The sequence below is a fragment of the Sciurus carolinensis genome (assembly GCF_902686445.1).
Source record: "Sciurus carolinensis chromosome 14 unlocalized genomic scaffold, mSciCar1.2 scaffold_115_arrow_ctg1, whole genome shotgun sequence".
Lineage (NCBI taxonomy): Eukaryota > Metazoa > Chordata > Mammalia > Rodentia > Sciuridae > Sciurus > Sciurus carolinensis.
This window is the reverse complement of record NW_025920107.1, coordinates 62,956-80,227: the sequence shown is the minus strand read 5'-3', so window position 1 is coordinate 80,227 and position 17,272 is coordinate 62,956. Positions and strand designations below refer to the sequence as shown.

General features: G+C 53.7%; 1 pseudogene; it reads left to right on the top strand.

Moving 5' to 3' along the window:
• LOC124973292 (phosphatidylinositol 3,4,5-trisphosphate-dependent Rac exchanger 1 protein-like) overlaps nucleotides 1–15,063 on the top strand; it is a 30,515-nt pseudogene extending 15,452 nt beyond the window's left edge.
• Nucleotides 15,064–17,272: the final 2,209 nt, after the last annotated feature.

Genomic DNA, 17,272 nt, shown 5'->3' with positions numbered 1-17,272 from the left:
CTAGCACTGCAAAAAATACCATGGTTTTTGCAACAAACACTATTTATTTTTACTTGATCCAAGGAATAAGGTGGTTCTCTTTTTCTCCTGAGGGGCCATGAGCTGTATTGCTGTTGGTAAGAGTAATTGTAACAAGATCAGTTGGACCTTGGTTAGTGGGTTAAGTGAACTAGAGCTGGGTCCCATCCTCATCCCACACTGGGTGTGGATACCTCCTCATCTCAGCCCAGCCAGATTTGAGCCACCTCCACCTGCTGCTAGGGGGTGTCTTAGGAAGCTCAGGCTGTGGGTGCACCTGGGGCCACAGGGAAATGTGGCCAGTGAATACACTTGCTGTCCTGAGGGCCCTGCCCTGTCCTGGTGCCCAGATCCCTGGAGTCTGTAGATGGGTCATACTGGCTGCCTCTGCACCCAGGTCCTGGAGCTTTGAGAGCCAGGGTTTTTCTGGGTCTCTGGGTTTTCCTTCTTACATCTCTGAGTCCTTGGGTTTTTCGTTTAATTGACAACCAGTTGTGGGAAGCAATTGTGGGACAGTGACTTTTGATTCTGGAGCTCCTTGGTTAGGTGGGTGGGAAGGTCATGCCCAGGGCAGCATTGTCCTCTGAGAAGAACCAGGCACTCAGGGAGCACTGGGGACCCTGGGCAGTGGTGACAGATGAATGTGGGACCCTGGGCAGCGGTGACAGTTGTGTGTGGGACCCTGGACAGTGGTGACAGGTGAGTATGGTACCCTGCGCAGTGGTGACAGGTGAGTGTGAGACCCTGGACAGTGATGACAGATGAGTGTAGGACCTGGGAAGTGGTGACAGGCAAGTGTGGGACCTGGGCATGGTGACAGGTGAATGTGGGACTCTGGGCAGTGGTGAGAGGTGAGTGTGGGACCCTGGACAGTGGTGACAGATGAGTGCGGGACCTGGGCAGTGGTGACAGCTGAGTGTGGGACATGGGCAGTGGTGATAGGTGAATGTGGGACCCTGGGCAGTGCTGACAGGTGAGTGTGGGACCCTTGGCAGTGGTGAGAGGTGAGTGTGGGACCCTGGAGAGTGGTGACAGATGATTTTAGGACCTGGGCAGTTTTGACAGGCAAGTGTGGGACCTGGGTATGGTGACAGGTGAATGTGGGACCCTGGGCAGTGGTGAGAGGTGAGTGTGGGACCCTGGACAGTGGTGACAGATGAGTGTGGGACCTGGGCAGTGGTGACAGGTGAGTGTGGGACCTGGATGTGGTGACAGGTGAATGTGGGACCCTGGGCAGTGGTGATAGGTGAGTGTGGGACCCTGGGCAGTGGTGACAGGTGAGTGTGGGACCCTGGGCCGTGGTGACAGGTGAGTGTGGGACCCTGGGCCATGGTGACAGGTGAGTGTGGGACCTGGGCATGGTGACAGGCAAGTGTGGAACCTGGGTAGTGGTGACAGGTGAATGGAAGTAGCTCATCCCTCCTCTTTCTGCATTTCCATGCCAGACTCGAAGTGCCTCCCCGTCCTCAGATAGAAAGGACCCCTGGGTGGTCATACCCATAGGCCAGGTTTTCGACCACACACTGGAAGGGGGTCTGTGTCTGGGACCAGGGGTGGAAGCAGAGGGTGACTTTGCCATCTCTCACCCCATGCAACTGGGACTTGGTCCTGTCCTACACCAGAGTGAGAAGCAACAACTCCTACCTGGGCAGTGAGAAGATGGAGTCTAATGAATGGCCACCCAGCACAGGGAGGGCCTCTGTACATTGGCTTAGTGGGTATCTGAGCCTACTTCCATGTTTGCATTGTGTTCCTTTGAGTCACACAGAGTCTCCTTTTGTCTGCTCATTCATCAGGTACTTAATCAAGCACCTGGCATGCTCTGGGTGCTGGGACACATAGTGAGTGAAACCAAGATCCCAGACACAGAGCAGATAGAGACCCTCAGGTGATCATGCATGATGGTACATGGTCTTGCAGGATATGGCATGGCAGGTGCTGTGAGTTTCCTCAGACCCTGGGAATGGAGGGGACCCGCAGAAATGATGTACATGCCAACCAGAGGTCCAGGCAGCACAGACAGGTTCCAAGACCAAGTCCCCTTGGCCCTGAACCCTCATGCCCCCAAGTGTGCCCACCAATGGTACCTGGAGGACATAGGCTTATGTATGGAGGCAGGCCGACGGATGGGCAGAGAGACAGATGATACAAAGGAGGGCACACTGTGCTTGCAGCATTTACTAAAAGCCTGATCTGTTTTTTGATTTTAATCTCATTCACTCAGGCTTAAAAATGTGCTTTGTGAGTAAATAGGTTAGGCATCCTCGGTCCATGATTAAAATGCCCAGGGTGGGCCAGGCGACAAGTCCCTCCCACTGTCACTGCTGGGTCCCACCAGAGGAAATCTGCATAAAATTTAACTTTATCATACATCACTTTAGCAGAAGAAAAGGAATATCAGGAAGACAGAATATGTCACTGGACTTGAATGTCTTGTGACAGATTAGGCCACTGAAGTCCATCCCCAGGGAGGTTCAGTGGCAACTGACTTTACTGGAACAGGGGCCAGTGACCCAGTGGATTTGTGATCCAGGTCTTTGTTCTCAGTGGCCTCATTTGTGGAGTGGGAATATTGACACCTCAGAACCAATGTAGTAGGCCATAAATTAATGACAACCATAATGAAGAATTTAAAGGAGCAGCAACACCATCATTGCACTGCAGTTGGGTACCATTACCTGCCTGGGGCCTCCTCAGAAGAGGGCTCTGTGAGCTGACAGCTAAGACCATACCAGCACCAAGCTGAGACTTTCTTCTTGCAATGATTGAGATGAGAACTGTCCTCCCACCTTTCCTCCCACTCACTCACCCTCCTGCCCACCTTCAGTTCACCCTTCTGTTCCCCCAGCTGCCAGTCCATCCATGCAGCTCTGCAGTTGGTAAATAGTTCCCCAGAGCCAGCTCGTGCCAGGCCTGGTGCTGAGTGCTGGTGATCCTGAGAAGAATGGACACTGCTGGCCTCACAGGCTCCCAGTGGTGTGCAGGAGATGGGAATGCAGACAGAAGCTACCTCCAGGCAGGAGTTGGTTCCTGCTCAGCTGGTCCTCTGCTATGTCAGGACCCCTGTCCAGGGGTGAATCTCAGGAAGAAAAGCAGGGAGGGTCCCACACATACCTCAGAAACCAAGGAAGAGGTCAAGAGAACAGTGACCTGTGTCTGCCTGGCCTTTGGCCCTGTTAAGGCCACATTCAATTCCCATTTCTCCCACTATCCTGTGTGACTTTAGGGAAGTCACTGTGCCTGGGCTTCCTCCTCTGTATAGGGAAGGATTAGAATAAGGTCACAACTCATGTGCCAGCTCAGTTGGTTGAGGTTTGAGGACCTAGTACCTGAGAAGTCTTCTGTGGCTACAATGTCCAGATATGGGAGCAAAGACTGCAAAAATTGATTTGTGCTGTCTGCCCTGGGTTGGTTGTAGGTGTGGATCATGGCCTCTGACCAGCAGGAAGGGTGCTAAGATTGATTAGTGATGTCTACAATGGAAATGGCACATTGAAATCGTAGCACACTTACCATATACTTATCCTCTGAGGCCTGGATTATATCCTAGAGTCCTGCTAACTCCCTGGATCTAGGGTTATGAGCTTTGGAATCTGGTGGTGGGGCATGGGCCTTTGTGCCACTGTTCTCCAAAGCAACCTCTGTCCCTTCCCTGGCTCTCATGTTACTTTTCTGCCCTAGAGTTCAAACAGAAAGAAGAGTGTATGACCTGTGGATGGATCTTGATCCAGATCAGCATCCAGGAGGATCCCTGGAACCTCCCAAGTTCCATCATGACCGTGGTGGTTAACAGCCAGAGATATGTGGAAGGTCAGCAGGCAGGGAGTGTCATGGTGGGGGTTGTGGCCTTTGCCTTGGGCTCGAATGCAGCAGGGTCCTGCCGGAGTCCATCTCCATGCCCCTTCCCGTGCATGCTGAGGGAAGGGCAAGAAGAGTAGGTACGCTTTCTCAGCTGAGTGAGCTGCTCTGGCAGATCTGGGCTGTGTGCCCTTTGCCAGGGGGCTGCTGATACCAGTGGCTGGTCATGCTGAGACTTTCTAATGAATCAAGGCTGCATAGGCTGAGCTGTTCTTCACAGCTTCCAAATGTGGCTTGGTTCAGTCCTTTTGTTTATACTTGAGGTCCCACCTGGCAGCATCAGAACAGGGAACTGATGCTGCAACATCAGAACAGGGAGCACCGGTGCCCACTCAGGTTTCCCTGGGAAGCTGGATTTCTCCTGGCTGTTCAAGGTGGCAGAGGCTGGCTGTCCTGTGCTCATGTGGGGCAGGAGATGAGTGGTGACTCCCCTCTTGGGTGGGGAAGGGTGCTGTCCAGTTCCCCCATCCTGGTGTCTGTGTTACACCTCTGATGTCACCGCCTTGGTCCTCACTGGCATTTGAGTCTAGGTCTCCTGGGTTGGAAGTACCCAGGCCAGGGGACATTGGACCAGGAGAGCTGGAGGTAACCCCCATGGAGTAGTTGCCTCTGAGCTGGAATCTCTGTGGATCCTGAACTGTCCTGTTTACAAAACTGTGATTGATAAAGGTTATGGGATTTGTAACCAGAGGGGGAGGGCTTGAATGCCAAGCCACGCACCTTTGGCCATCTGACCTTGGCACACCCTTGACTTCTCCAGCCTCCATGTCTGCCCATGTGCATCCCCAGGACTCCTTCCAGCACTGTGAAGTCATGAGGATAAGCCATTCTGTACCCATTAGCACTTAGTGCCCTGCCTGATGGGGGCATGCCCTCAGTACGGTATCTGCTCTGGCTGTTGCCACACATGACTGGGCCTCCCTCTGGCCTAGGAAAGACAGTACCTCAAGCAACATGGAGGCCATTCAGACTTTCCTTTAAAGGCTTTACTGGCCCCAGGGCACCTTTGAAGGAGAGGCGCCTGACTGGCGGCCTGAGGAGTGAGGTCCTTCTCCCCAGGGCAGCCGTGCAGTCCAGGACAAGAAAGCTTGAGCACATGTGTGCACTTGTGTACACTAAAGGTCTGCTGGTGTGAGTGGGTATATCACATATGTGTGTGCATGTGTGCACATGTCTGTAGGGGCTCTGGCTCCAGAGACAGAAGCGCTGGTTGTAGTCCCTGCTGGATGGGGACCTGCACCAGCCTTCGGTAAAAACCACCAGAGTGCACCCTTAGAACTGTTCTCCTGTGAGGGTCAGGCACATGGGCTGGGCCAGCTCAGCTGTTCCCTGCCAACCCCACTTAGTGCCCTCCCTCTTGTCCCCCTCCTTCCAGATGGGAAGAACCAGCTGCTCCTGGCCTTGCTTAAAATGCACAGGTGTGTGCATGTGCCCAGGTGTACCAGCGAGGCCCTCCTGGCTGTGGTCGTCCATGAGCACAGTCCTGGAGGCCTCTTCTATGACCAAGGTGACTTGTCCTTGGTCCATTAGGACCTGAACTGGGAAAAGCAATATTTTGGCCTCCTGCCCCTCCAGGAATGACTTGAACCTCATGTCCAAGGGACAAGTCTCAGGACCCTGGAGCTGGGAGCCCTGTCTTGGGCCACCTGCTACCTGGGCAACTGTTGACAAGGACACAGGATGGAGGATGAAGGGTGGGGAGGGTCTTTATCAGTAGGACTCCAGCCACAGCAGATAGTGGAGCCAGGGCTGTAGGTGGGGTGGGGGAACCTGGGAGATGACTGGTATCCCTACCTTCTTCCCAGAAATTTTCAGTCAGGGGAGGGTCCAGGTCAAAAGAGACCCCTGCACTCAGTGGCCAGAAGTTGTGAGTAATTTCTTCCATCAGATGATTCCCTAGTAACTAGGTGCCTCAAGTGGTTGGGGGAGTGGAGCCTACGAGGGTGGGGCAGGGCTGGCAAGAACAGGGTGGCAAGGGGAGGGCACAGTTCTTCAAGGGTGGCACTCGGTGGCAGAGCAGCACCACAGGCATACAGACCACCAGGCCAAGAACTGCTGCACCCCAGAGAGTGTGAGGAGTCTGGGGTCACTGCAGGGAACCCACAGGCCCACCCCTTGGGAAGATGCTTGGGTCCAGGATTGGGGCCACTTGGCTTGGTCACGGAAGGGAGTTTTGTGGACCTGGCTTTTGACCTCAAGTGAACTTTGGCCAGTTTGCCCCGTGGGGTCTGCAGGGGGACTGGCCGACTTGCTGCCAGCATCACCCAGTGGCCTGACCCCACTGCAGATGCTGAGGTACAGCTGCACAGGTATGCAAAATTCTGCCAGGCCCTGGTGGCCACCATGTGCACCTTCTCCGAGCAGCTGCTGGGGCCCTCAGCTACGGCTACAACAACAATGGCGAGTATGAGGAGAGAAATCGACGCCAGTCACAAGTGGCTGGAGTTGGTGGCAGCCACTGGGGTCCTGATGCACTCCCAGTCCCTGCTTGCAATGGCCATGGTAGTGAGTGGGCCAGGTGGGTAGGAGACCCCTCTGCCAGTGTCCCTCCCAGCTGGCACCCATGGCCTAGTCTGTTCAAGCAACAGTTATTAACTGAGCACCTACTGTGTACTGCTGTTAGGGAACTGGGATCTACCAGTGATCAAAGCAGCCCCTGTACTAGGGGATCTTATCTCCTGGTGGGAGAGAAGCAGACCAAAGCCATAGACCAGTGGTGCTCAAGCTAGGCAGGGGACACTGGCCACATCTGGAGACATTTTTAGTTTTGGCAACTGAGGGATCCGGGAGTAGTGTTACTGACACCTGGTGTGCAGAGGTCAGGGACACTGCTTAGTGTCTTACCACAGTCCCCAGGACAAATACCTGTTGTGCAGGTTGGCTCTGTGCTGGCCAGGACCTGCCACTGGCTGGTAGGTGAGAATTGTGGCCTTGGAATGCCCTCTGTTGGCCAAATCCACACACAGGTGCTCTGCTGACAAGTGGTCTGCTCTCCCTAGACCCAAAAGGCAGTGGGAACACCAGTCCTCAGTGTATTCTCAGAGCCAGAGACTGCCCCATCCACTCGCTCTCTGATGTCATGAGGTGCCAGGTGCTGACTCTTGGGGTCTGCAGCTCACATTCCTGCTGGGGAAATTGAGAAGAAAGGATGGAGGGAGGAGGGGAGACAGCAGGAAATGTGGAAGGTTCTGCGTGGAGTTGCTTGGGAACACACGGTCAGAGCTGGTCATGTTGAAGTGGTGACATTTGAGCTAGTCAGGTGAATGGTCAGAGGAACAGTGCAGGGCAGAGGGAGCGGCATGTGCTCAGGGTCCCCAGCGGAGACAGTGTGCCCTGGGAGCAGTGAGGCCATTGTGAGGAGAGTTCACAGGTCCTGTCTGTAGACCTGGGGCTTTATTCTGGGGCAGAGGAGGCTTACAGCCTTGGGGGAAGGTGAGAAATGGGATTTGGGCTCTGTTTAAAAAGGTAACAGCCCAGGGAGAGGTGGGTTGTATGGGGGAGGAGGAAGGGGAGGTGTGAGGACCTTCTGGGACATGGACAATGCCCCTTTGGGGGGTGGCTGGGAAGTTGGGGGGTATGTGAAGCATGGTCAACCTGTCAGGGCTTGGCCCTGTTTGTGTATGGGTGAGGGGAAAGAGAAATCAGGTGTTGTGGTCTCCTGGAGGAGCACGGGAGGCGGGTGGGAATGGTTAAGTCAGTAACCATTGTCCAGGTAGGAAGGCGGTGGCTTTACCAGGTCACTCAACAAATCAGAGCAGAGGCAAGTTCTGACCCATGGGGCACACAGGGCAAACTGTGGGGCGAGCCATGATTTTGCCCACAGACCCGATGCCTAGATTTCAGCACCACGAGTTGAAAGCCTGGGGTAGGTGGCACCTGAGATGCCTTCACCGTGTCTTCTTGCAGAAGGAGGAATGGGCCATGCTGGAGGACATCTGGTTGACCCTGTCAGAGCTGGACAGTGTCACCTTCTCCTTTAAGCAACTGGACGAGAACTGTATGGCCAGTGAGTGATTACTACCATCCACACTGTGGGAGTTGGGACGCTGAGGCCAAAGTGGTCACTTAGGACCTTGGTCTCCCCCTGTGTGCAGGTCAACTGCCCAAGGTGAACCTGAACCGAGCACGTCAAGCCTCATGACCCAAATTGGAAAAAGAGGGGTTCTGTCCCATCAACCCAGCTGTCTTCATCAGGTCTTAAAAGAGGTCCACAGCACTTCTCCTTAAAATTCAACCCTGGAGTTGTCCTTCTTTGGAGCAAAGAATTCAGATTAAGGATTATGGCATAATTGACTGACATTCCTTAGTCCTTTCTGGCTCCCTTTGTCCTGCCTCATCTGACCATTCATCTGACCACTCACTACCCACAACCCACCAAGCACACATCTGTAACTGAGCATTCAGTACTCGGGGACACAGTGGAGGGAGCACAGACACAGTCCTGCCCTCCCTGTGAGTCTCACCTGGAGTCAGCTGGGGGCATCCCAGATGCAGATCCCAGTTGCTAACTGCTGTGGTGTGGGGCCTGGGCACAAGGTCCCTGAGTTCTGGGGTCTCTGGGTAGCTGTCCAGGTGACCTCCAGCCGAGGATGAGAACCCTGTGCTTGCTTCCAGAGTTCTGCTGCTGTGTGTGGGTCCTGGGAACTTGTCAGAAAGGCTGATTCTCAGAACCCACCCCAGACCTCCTACCTCAGAAACTCGAGTTGAACTGGGGTGTCCATGTCACAAGCCATCCCCACAACTGCAGTGCTCACAAGGCTGAGGGCCATGCTCCAGATCAGCATTTCCCTTTCTTTCATTTCACTCCATGAAAAGCCCCTGAGACCCCTTTTCCTCGCTGTCATACCCCCTTGAAATTGCAGCACTGCCACAGCCTGTTTGTCTGTGTGCTGTGTGTCTGACTCTGCGAGGTCTGCCCTCCCTCAAGGACCAAATTGTACCTCCTTGGGGTCATGTGGCCCTGCCACAAATGCAGACTGCTGCATGGGGGTCAGCTTCTGGGAGCCAGTTTGAGCTGACTGACAGTGGCTGCATGTCTGGGGATGGACTGGGCTTAGGAGAACCCCGATCAGCTAGCGATGACTGCAGGGTGCAGCAGGGCCTCTGATTGCCATATTTTGACCTCCCTGCCTTATGCTCTTCCTCATGGGGTGAATAAGATGCAGGTGTTGTTTGAGGGCAGCTTTTTCTAGGTGGGGCCCTGAGCTACCACCAAAGGGGTAACCAGAGCCCTGTGGTGGGGCTCTGACGACACACTGCTCCCCTGCTGGGCAGTCAGTGTCAGGGCCAAGAACAGCACCTGTTGAAGTCATCCAAGAGGGAGGTCACAGGCTGCTCTGCAGAGTGTGGGGCTGTCTGAGGCTACCTGTGTGCGATGGGAAGTCTGAGGCTGCCCCTCTAGTCTGGAGGGAACATGTAGTCACAGATGCTACTCTGACATCAGTGGACATGGAAGTCCCAGGGTGCCATCCTGAGGCTGGGGAGAGGGGTTCTGAGGCTATCTCTCTGGAGTAGGGTTGGAGGGCAGGGAGGTCTGAGGCTATCCCTCTGGAGTGGGGAGAGCAGGGAGGTGCTATGTTGCCACTCTGGCACCTGGAGAAGGGAGCTCTAAAGCTGCTGTGGCAGAGGGGGTGGGGATCTGAGGCCCTTGCCTCCTTGTCACCTGCAGACACCAATGTTTTCTACCACATAGAGGGCAGCCAGCAGGCACTGAAGATGGTCTTCTACCTCAATGGCTACCACTTCTCCAAGCTGTCCTCCCACCAGGAGAACAGGACTAGCCTCCAACCACACACTGTGCTTTTCACTAAAGGTTAGCTCGGGCTGGGGGGTACTACAGGGGCCAAGCCAAGGCCACCGGGCCCTTGGGACCTAGCAATGCCCTCCCTCCTCTTTCTCTACAGCTCTGGAGAATTTGGAAGGGCTTCCTCCTCCAGGCAGACAGGCAGCAGAGGATTTGCAGCAGGAGATCAATGCCCAGTCACTGGAGAATGTCCAGTAGTATTACCACAAGCTCAGATGTGTACTTGGGTCTACGTCAGGGGCAGGATTCAGAAAGCCACCACAACAGATGGCAGGCAGATGCTCAGCATGAGGAGTGGGCCAGACACTCATTCTGGAGCACCTTGTCTGCATGAGAGTCAGATGGCAGTGTGCTCAGTAGGTCAAGCTGACCCATTCTACAGATGGGGAAGCTGAGGCCCAGAAGCATACACAGCATGACCAAGGTCACATGGCCAACAGTCTGGCTTCAAAGCAGGTTCTCTCTGCTAAGCCAAGCTGCCGGTCCACTGTGCATGGGGACAGGAGCTGAGATTGTGGCCTGGGCATCTTGGGCCTTGAGAAAGGGATATAGTGACCTGGGCCTTGTCCCAATGACAACCCATTCAGGGAGAAGTGAAAGGAACAGATTTTGCCAGGAGGAAGCATAGGTCCAGAGGAGTAGTTCCCACTTCCCCAGCAGCTTGCCCACAGACCCTCCTGAGTCCTGCCTCAGTGACAAAAGGTGGTTGAGAGGGACTTTATCCTCTCCGGGCCTGGTTTTGCATTTGGAAATGGGAGACTGATGCTTCTGTCCATTTGCTAGACCAGAACATCTTGGCACCCTTTTGCATAGACTAGGCCATAAGTCTCTTTCTGTGCTGTTTGTGGAGTGTTTTAAATACAGGCTCTAGTTATTCACTTGTTCACTCAGAATGGTTTCATTGGGACCTTATGTGGGACACACACTGTCCCCATGCGTGGGAGTCTATCCTCTTCTGGGACAGGAACCGCCAAGACCAGCCCACCCTTGCTGTAAATAAAGACTTATCACCATGAGGGCAGCTTGCTGTTATCCACCTGTCTGTGGCCTGTACTGCATTCCACAGCCCAGCTGAGCAGTGTCCCTGAGACTGCCTGGTTCCCAGAGCTGGGACTTTACAGTCAGACAACCCCTGTGGTGAAGTGGGAGAGACTTGGAGCCAGTGAGCACAGAGCAGTGTCCAGCACCAGGTGGGGACAGGGCTCCAAGGAGGAGAGGAGAAGCAGGCTGGGTGGAGAGCTGAACAGGGATGTCAGGCTGCCTCTGATTCTACCTGGAGCATGGAGGCCAGGCTGCCCAGCTGGGAGATGAGGGTGGAGCCCCCTTCAGCCCATCTTTCTCCCTCAGGACTTTTTACCTGGAGCCATTGCACCTGCCCATGGATGCCAGCACCACAGCCATGAAGATCGACCAGGTGTGTCCCCAGTCCGTGGCTTGGCCAGGCGGGCTCCCAGGGTCTTGACTCCACTGGCAGGTTTTCCTCCAGACACCCCACTGGCCATGCCCTGCAGGCCAGGGAGTCCCAGAGGTGGTTCATGCTCACTGAGGCCTCTTTCTCTCCCATGCACCGTGGTCATCACAGGTTTCTCTGGGGCTGGGGCCCTGCAAGCAGCCGCGGACCCATGTCAGGCATGGCTGGGCCCTGCTCTGGTTTCTTCCTTCATATTTTTACTAGCCCTTAGAAATTGAAAGATCTCATAGAAACCAAGGATTCCAGCTTTTTTGAGAAGTGGAGAGATGTGAGATCTGCTTTGGGGCTTCTTCCCACTCTCTATGCTTGGCCTGTGCTGGTCGTGGCTGTCCCTTGGGCCCCGCTGACCTTGGTTCCTGCTGCTCAGTGTACCGTGGCCTTCCAGGGTCAAGGCAGGCCTCACCCTGGGCTGGCATGCTGGTCTTGGGGCTTTGGCTGCTCTGAGAGAGGTTGTAGGCATGTGTTTTGGGACTCTAATGTGACTGGCAGGATCTCACAGGGCACAGGAAGGAGGAGCCACCACCTTTACCTCCACATGTTGTTGAGGAAGCAGGGGCAGGAGAGGGCTCCTCCTCATAAGGGTTTGGAGGGCATGACCTGTTTGTACTTAGTCACGGACACACTGGGCAGGTGAAGAGAGCAGTCCAGAAGGCGAGAACTGAAATACATGGTGAACATCGAGCGCCAACTGCAATGTAATGGGGAGCCACAGATTGCTCTTGAGCAGGAGTCATGAAAGAGAACTTACCCTCGGCTGCACCCAAACATCCCATGTTTCTGTCCCATGCCTGTAGCTGATCTGCTCCATCAATGCCCTAGATGAGCTCTGCCACCTTGTGAAGTCCTTTGTGCACTCCAAGCCTGGCACCAGCAGGAGCATGGGAACTGGTCTCCTCCCTGTCTCCTCTGAGCTCTGCTACCACCTGGGGGCCTGCCAGATTGCCATGTGCAGCACCGGCATGCAGAGGTGGGCCACGCCAGCACCTAGGACAGGAGGCGGGAAGGCTGCACCCATGTCCTGGACCTCCTGGCTTGTGGACCTGGACAGGGCATCCCCTCTCTGGACCCCAGGTCATCTGTGAAATGGAGTCATCTGTGGCAGTTGGCAGGTGGGAGGGCTGTGGACTTCCTGGTTCCTGGGCTGGAAGGTGTGAGGGAGACTGATCTCAGAGCCTCCATCCCTGCTGCAAGTGGGATGGCTCACCTGCAGGGCAGAACTGCCTCTGGCCTCCCTGGACACTCCTCCTCTGTCCTCTGCCTGGCTGCTGGCCCCAGGGAAAGAGAGCTCCTTTCCTGGGAGCCCTTCCTGGACATGAGTAGTTATGCTTGCCTCTCATGCCACTTATTCATGGGGATCCAACAGGCTCTGCCACCCTAGTGCAGACCTCCTGTGAGGTCGGGGCCTCTGTTCTCTGTCATGCCCAGTGGACTAATGGGTCTGGTGGACAGGCATTCAGTCATGTCTCCTCAAGTGGTGGGCAGGCTCCTGCCTGCCAGGCACTGTGGTGTCTTTGCCCCCAGCCTTGTGTCCCCTGCTGTGGGCTGGTGCAGAAGGGTCTATTCAAGAGGTTGTCAGCCATGGGCATTTTTGCTCCCCAGAGGATGTTGGCTGTGTCTGGAGACATTTGTGGTCATCACAGCCAGGGGTTGTGGCATCTAGTTGGTGGGGGCTGGTGCTCAGCATCCCACAGAGCATGGGACAGTCTCTTTCTGGTCCCCTGTCAGTGCTACTCCAGTCCTGACTCTAGTCAGGGGGACTGGGGTGCCCAGAGGTTGACTCATCTGTCAGGGCCAAAGGGAGAAGGGTGCAGGGTGGCTTGGAGTCCCAGGCCTGGTGCAGAGCCATGTTCTAACAGCCAGAGCCATGGGGCTGTGCCAGGGCCACTGAGCAGGGGCCAGGCCTTGGGAGTCGCCCCATTCAACTGACAGAGAGCAGGGCCCTGCCTGACTGTGCTGCTGCCCTGGGTGCAGACCCCCGCAGGAACAGGCCTAGGGGTGGAAGGCTGCTGGGAGGGGCTGATAGGGAGGAGCAGATAGGTGGGGAAGGTCAGCACGGAGAGGATGCAGGGGGGGTGTCCTGCACAGTTGTAGAGGGGGAGGTGAGACCTGGTGGTGGTGGCCACTATCCCATGCCCTCTCCACCCCCGCACAGGAGCATCCTGAGTGTGTCCCTGGAGCAGGTAGCTGTCCTGGCACAGAGCCATGGGCTGCTGCCCAAGTGCATGATGCAGGCCACAGAAATGCAAAAGCAGGTGAGGCCAGGCTGGGCTGAGGGCAGTTGCATGCACCCTGTGTGGGGTGAGGCCATGTGGGACTGGGCACCCTCAGTCCACCTTCTGGAGCACCGCACCCCTCAGTCAGGTGTTCCTGCATGTCCCGAGCTCCTCCAGGGGCCCCAGGCCTGACAGCTCTTTCCTTCCAGGGCCCCAGAGTGGAGATTCTGGCCAAAAACATCTGAGTCAAGGATCAGATGCCCCAGGGTGAACCATGGTGAGTGGACTCTGCCCTTCCTCCTCCAGGGGACCATCGACACTGGCAGACTCCTGGTGCTGCCCCAGGCCCCACTCTGCTTTTGAGGACTCTGCTTTGGGAGCACAATCCTGGTCCAATCTGTACCCTCATAAGGGCACCTGCAGGCCCTGAGGTGAGCCAAGGGGTGTCTCCCTGTGGTGTTCAGCCACTCTGCAGCCCTGGGATCTGGGCTCATTTCAACCAGTCTCCACTTTCCACACATGCCCCATTCCTCATCAAAATCTGCCTGTAAGCTTTAAGTAATATTTTATTTTGAAGTAGTTCAAGCACGCAAAAGTAGTTTGGCATTCCTGTACACCCTTTGAGTATGCAAAAGTAGTGTGGCATTCCTGCACACCCTTCGGCTTCCCAATTAGCCACATCTCCTGTGGCCCCAGCACCGGGTCAGAACCAGGCTGCCCTTGCAGAACCCCTTTCAAACCTCGTTTGTACCTTGAGTCTCCACACATGCTCTCTCAGCCTCTTTTTCTAATTTTTTCTGTGGTTTCCCTGCCCCAGACCCTGGGTCCATCTCTTAACCCATGGGGGCCCATTTGACCCAAATAGGAGTGCCGTGAGCAAGGTCCTGCTATTATCCCCAGTTGGCAGATGGGAGTGCTCAGGCCCAGAGAAGTTAAGTACCTTGTCCAAGCTCACACAGCTAGGAGATGGCAGAGCTTGGTTCTGAACCAAGGTCCAACTCAAACCTGAGTCACCTGGAGGCTCTGCTTTCCCCTGGGTGGTAGCCTATGAGTGGCACTCCTGCCTCCACAGTCATGACCCCTCGTGTCCTTCTGGCCACCTGTCCTGCTGCAGACCCAGCAGTGAGATTCCATCCCTGGGTCGCAGCGGGGGCGTGGAGGCATCTTCATCCCCTGGACCTCTGCAGCGACTCTCTACAGACCATGAAGTGACCATGTGGTTTCCATTGCCCAGACAAGGGCAGGAGGGGCTGGAGACAGCACTTTGCTCTGGAGAGATCTCTTCCCCTGGCCACTTCCGGTCCCTAAAGCAGACCTCATGTGGTTTAGGACTCAGACACATATGGGGAGTTCACAGTGGGCGGAGCCAGGTGGGGACTTTCCAGGCTGCCTTACTTTTTGCACATGCCCAGCTCTCAGGCTGCTGAGGCAGGCGGGGCTGGACAGGCAGATACACAGTGCAGATCCCGACCCACCCACTTCACGTGAGCTGGCTCTCTGGAAGCCTTGTCATGGTGTCCGGTGTTGGCGTCTGGCTGCTTCAGCACTGGCAGAGACATATTGCCTGGACACATGCTGCTGTGGGCTGCAGTCGCCAGACTGCCACCCTACCCCTGGGAAAGGCTCTCTCAGGAAAGGCGGCTTTCTTCCAGTAAGTCTGCTGCCTCTGGGTAACACCGCCTACTGCCACACTCAGGTAAGTCCACCTGGGTAATGCAGCTGACCTAGGGGAAGGCCGCCTTCTGCCGCCCCCGGGTCAGGCTGCCCTGCGGGAAGGCCTCCACCCTCCATGTGGTCTCAGGTTGGTATGTCATGGGGTGGAGGAAGCATGATCTGAGACCAACCCCAGGGGCCTGGGCCTGGAGGTCTGGGGTCCGGGACAGGGAGGCCTCCAGGACTGCTTCTATCTTCTAAAAAGGATTTGAAAATTTGTATTAGAATAAAGTCATCTGAATTAGGAAGATTTATTGTGTGTGCACGTGCTGCTGAGAACCAAGCCAGGGTTTGGACAACAGACAGGAGGCCAGGGACTCCACAGGCTTGACCCATCCTGTGGTAGTGACCACAATAGGTGATGCACCGTCTGTTGGTAAGGTTGATGCCCTCAGGTCAGGCCACTCTCCAGTCAGGGCAAGGCCAGGCAGGGCAAGGCAGTGCAAGGCTGGGCAAGGAATAGCGAGGCAGAGCAGAATGGGTTGGGGGGTTGGGGCCATGGCAGGGGGGTGGAGTGACATGGGGCATTACCAGAAGGCTGCTCAGGGTGGGTCAAATGTGTGCACATTCCTGTGTCAGAACACTAAATTAGCATGTGAGAAACCCTGGCTTGGTTCTCAGCAGCGCGTGCGCACACACACACACGCCACAATAAATCTTCCTAATTCAGATGACGTTATTCTAATAAAACTTTTCAAATCCTTTTTAGAAGATAGAAGCAGAATGGTGATATGTTTAATGTCAGCTATTATATGGCATGATATTTAAAACCACTCTATGAAATTTCCTCAGGACTCAAATCATTATAGTATTTAGGAGACAAGACAGCAGTTGTTATTGTAATTCTGATATATTTATAAAAACAATCTTTTGAAAATCATTTTCTTTTCTAATTTTCAAACTTAGTGTATCCATTTGTCTTCCTTCAGTTGTACATTCATCCAAAGGTTTGTGTCTTATTCCATGCCATCAAGGTGATGGGCCTATTGTCACAGGAAGAGCCATGACCAGGTTTTATGATAATACCAGTGCCCCTATGACTTTTAGTTCAAAGTCATGTATACCGATCATATTTGTTGAATTTATTAACAAAGAAAATACAATTTTTATTGTGTTTAAAAGGTCATCAAATTTGAATTAGTAGAAGCAGTGGTTTGACATGTTATCTTATGAGCTGAACACAGTGCAATTTAGTTTGATCATTTGGGGAGGTTGGAATAATGACTTCTGCCCTGCTCTGTGATCAAATGTTTGGCCTGCACCATTTTTTAGCAGTGAGAATTGAACCAAGTGACCATTGTAGCATGTGCTAGGCAAGCACTGTGCTATATACATACCTAGCCATTTAAATGTTTTATTTTGAGACAGGGTCTTGCCTAATTGGCCAGGTGGGTCCCAAATATGTCATCCCTCTTCCTTAGTCTGCCAAGTGCTAGGGTAACGACATGTCAAAGTGCCTGGATTTTCCTGGAGGTTTTGATGTCAGTATCATATACTTTTCCTGGAGGATTTGATGTCAGTATCATATACTTCTAATGTGTCCTTTCCTAAACTAGACCATGTTCTTTTTCCCTTGTCAAAAGTCAGTAAAGGCTCTTTTGTTGTTTTGATGTATGCTTAAGATGAACATGCTTTATGATGAGGCACTACTATTCATGATAGTCTAGGTGTGTGATCCACTCTGAGGGAATATTTTTATTTTGATAGTGTGCAATCTTTCAGGTCTAACACGTTTTTCTAGAAGAAGTGATTATTCATTTTTTATGATTTTGTAAATAAGACATAGTTTTTTTTTTTCTTTTGTGGTGCTGAAGGTTGAACCCAGGGCCTCTTTCATGTTAGACAAGTGATCTTCTGTTGAGCTGCAACTCTAGCACCTAGATCTTTTAGTTATCATAAATTTTATGACCAGATAGAGTGATAATAAAATCACTTAGAAGTTCAACTCAATTTGGAACCATTCAAGTGTTTGGGCCTCCAATAATGGTTGGTGATTTCTAAAAGGAAAAGTAATTTTCCAAAGCATAGCAGCATCTAAGATCATCTGTGGACTATGTTTCCCCAGTTTCTTCACTTCCTGCAGAGCATCATGGTGGCAATAAACTCTGGTGTCCTTCTAACCTCTTCTGCTCACAAGGCATCATCCACTGTGGTTGCCAATCCTATTTATCTTTTTCTTTTCTTTGATTATTAGTC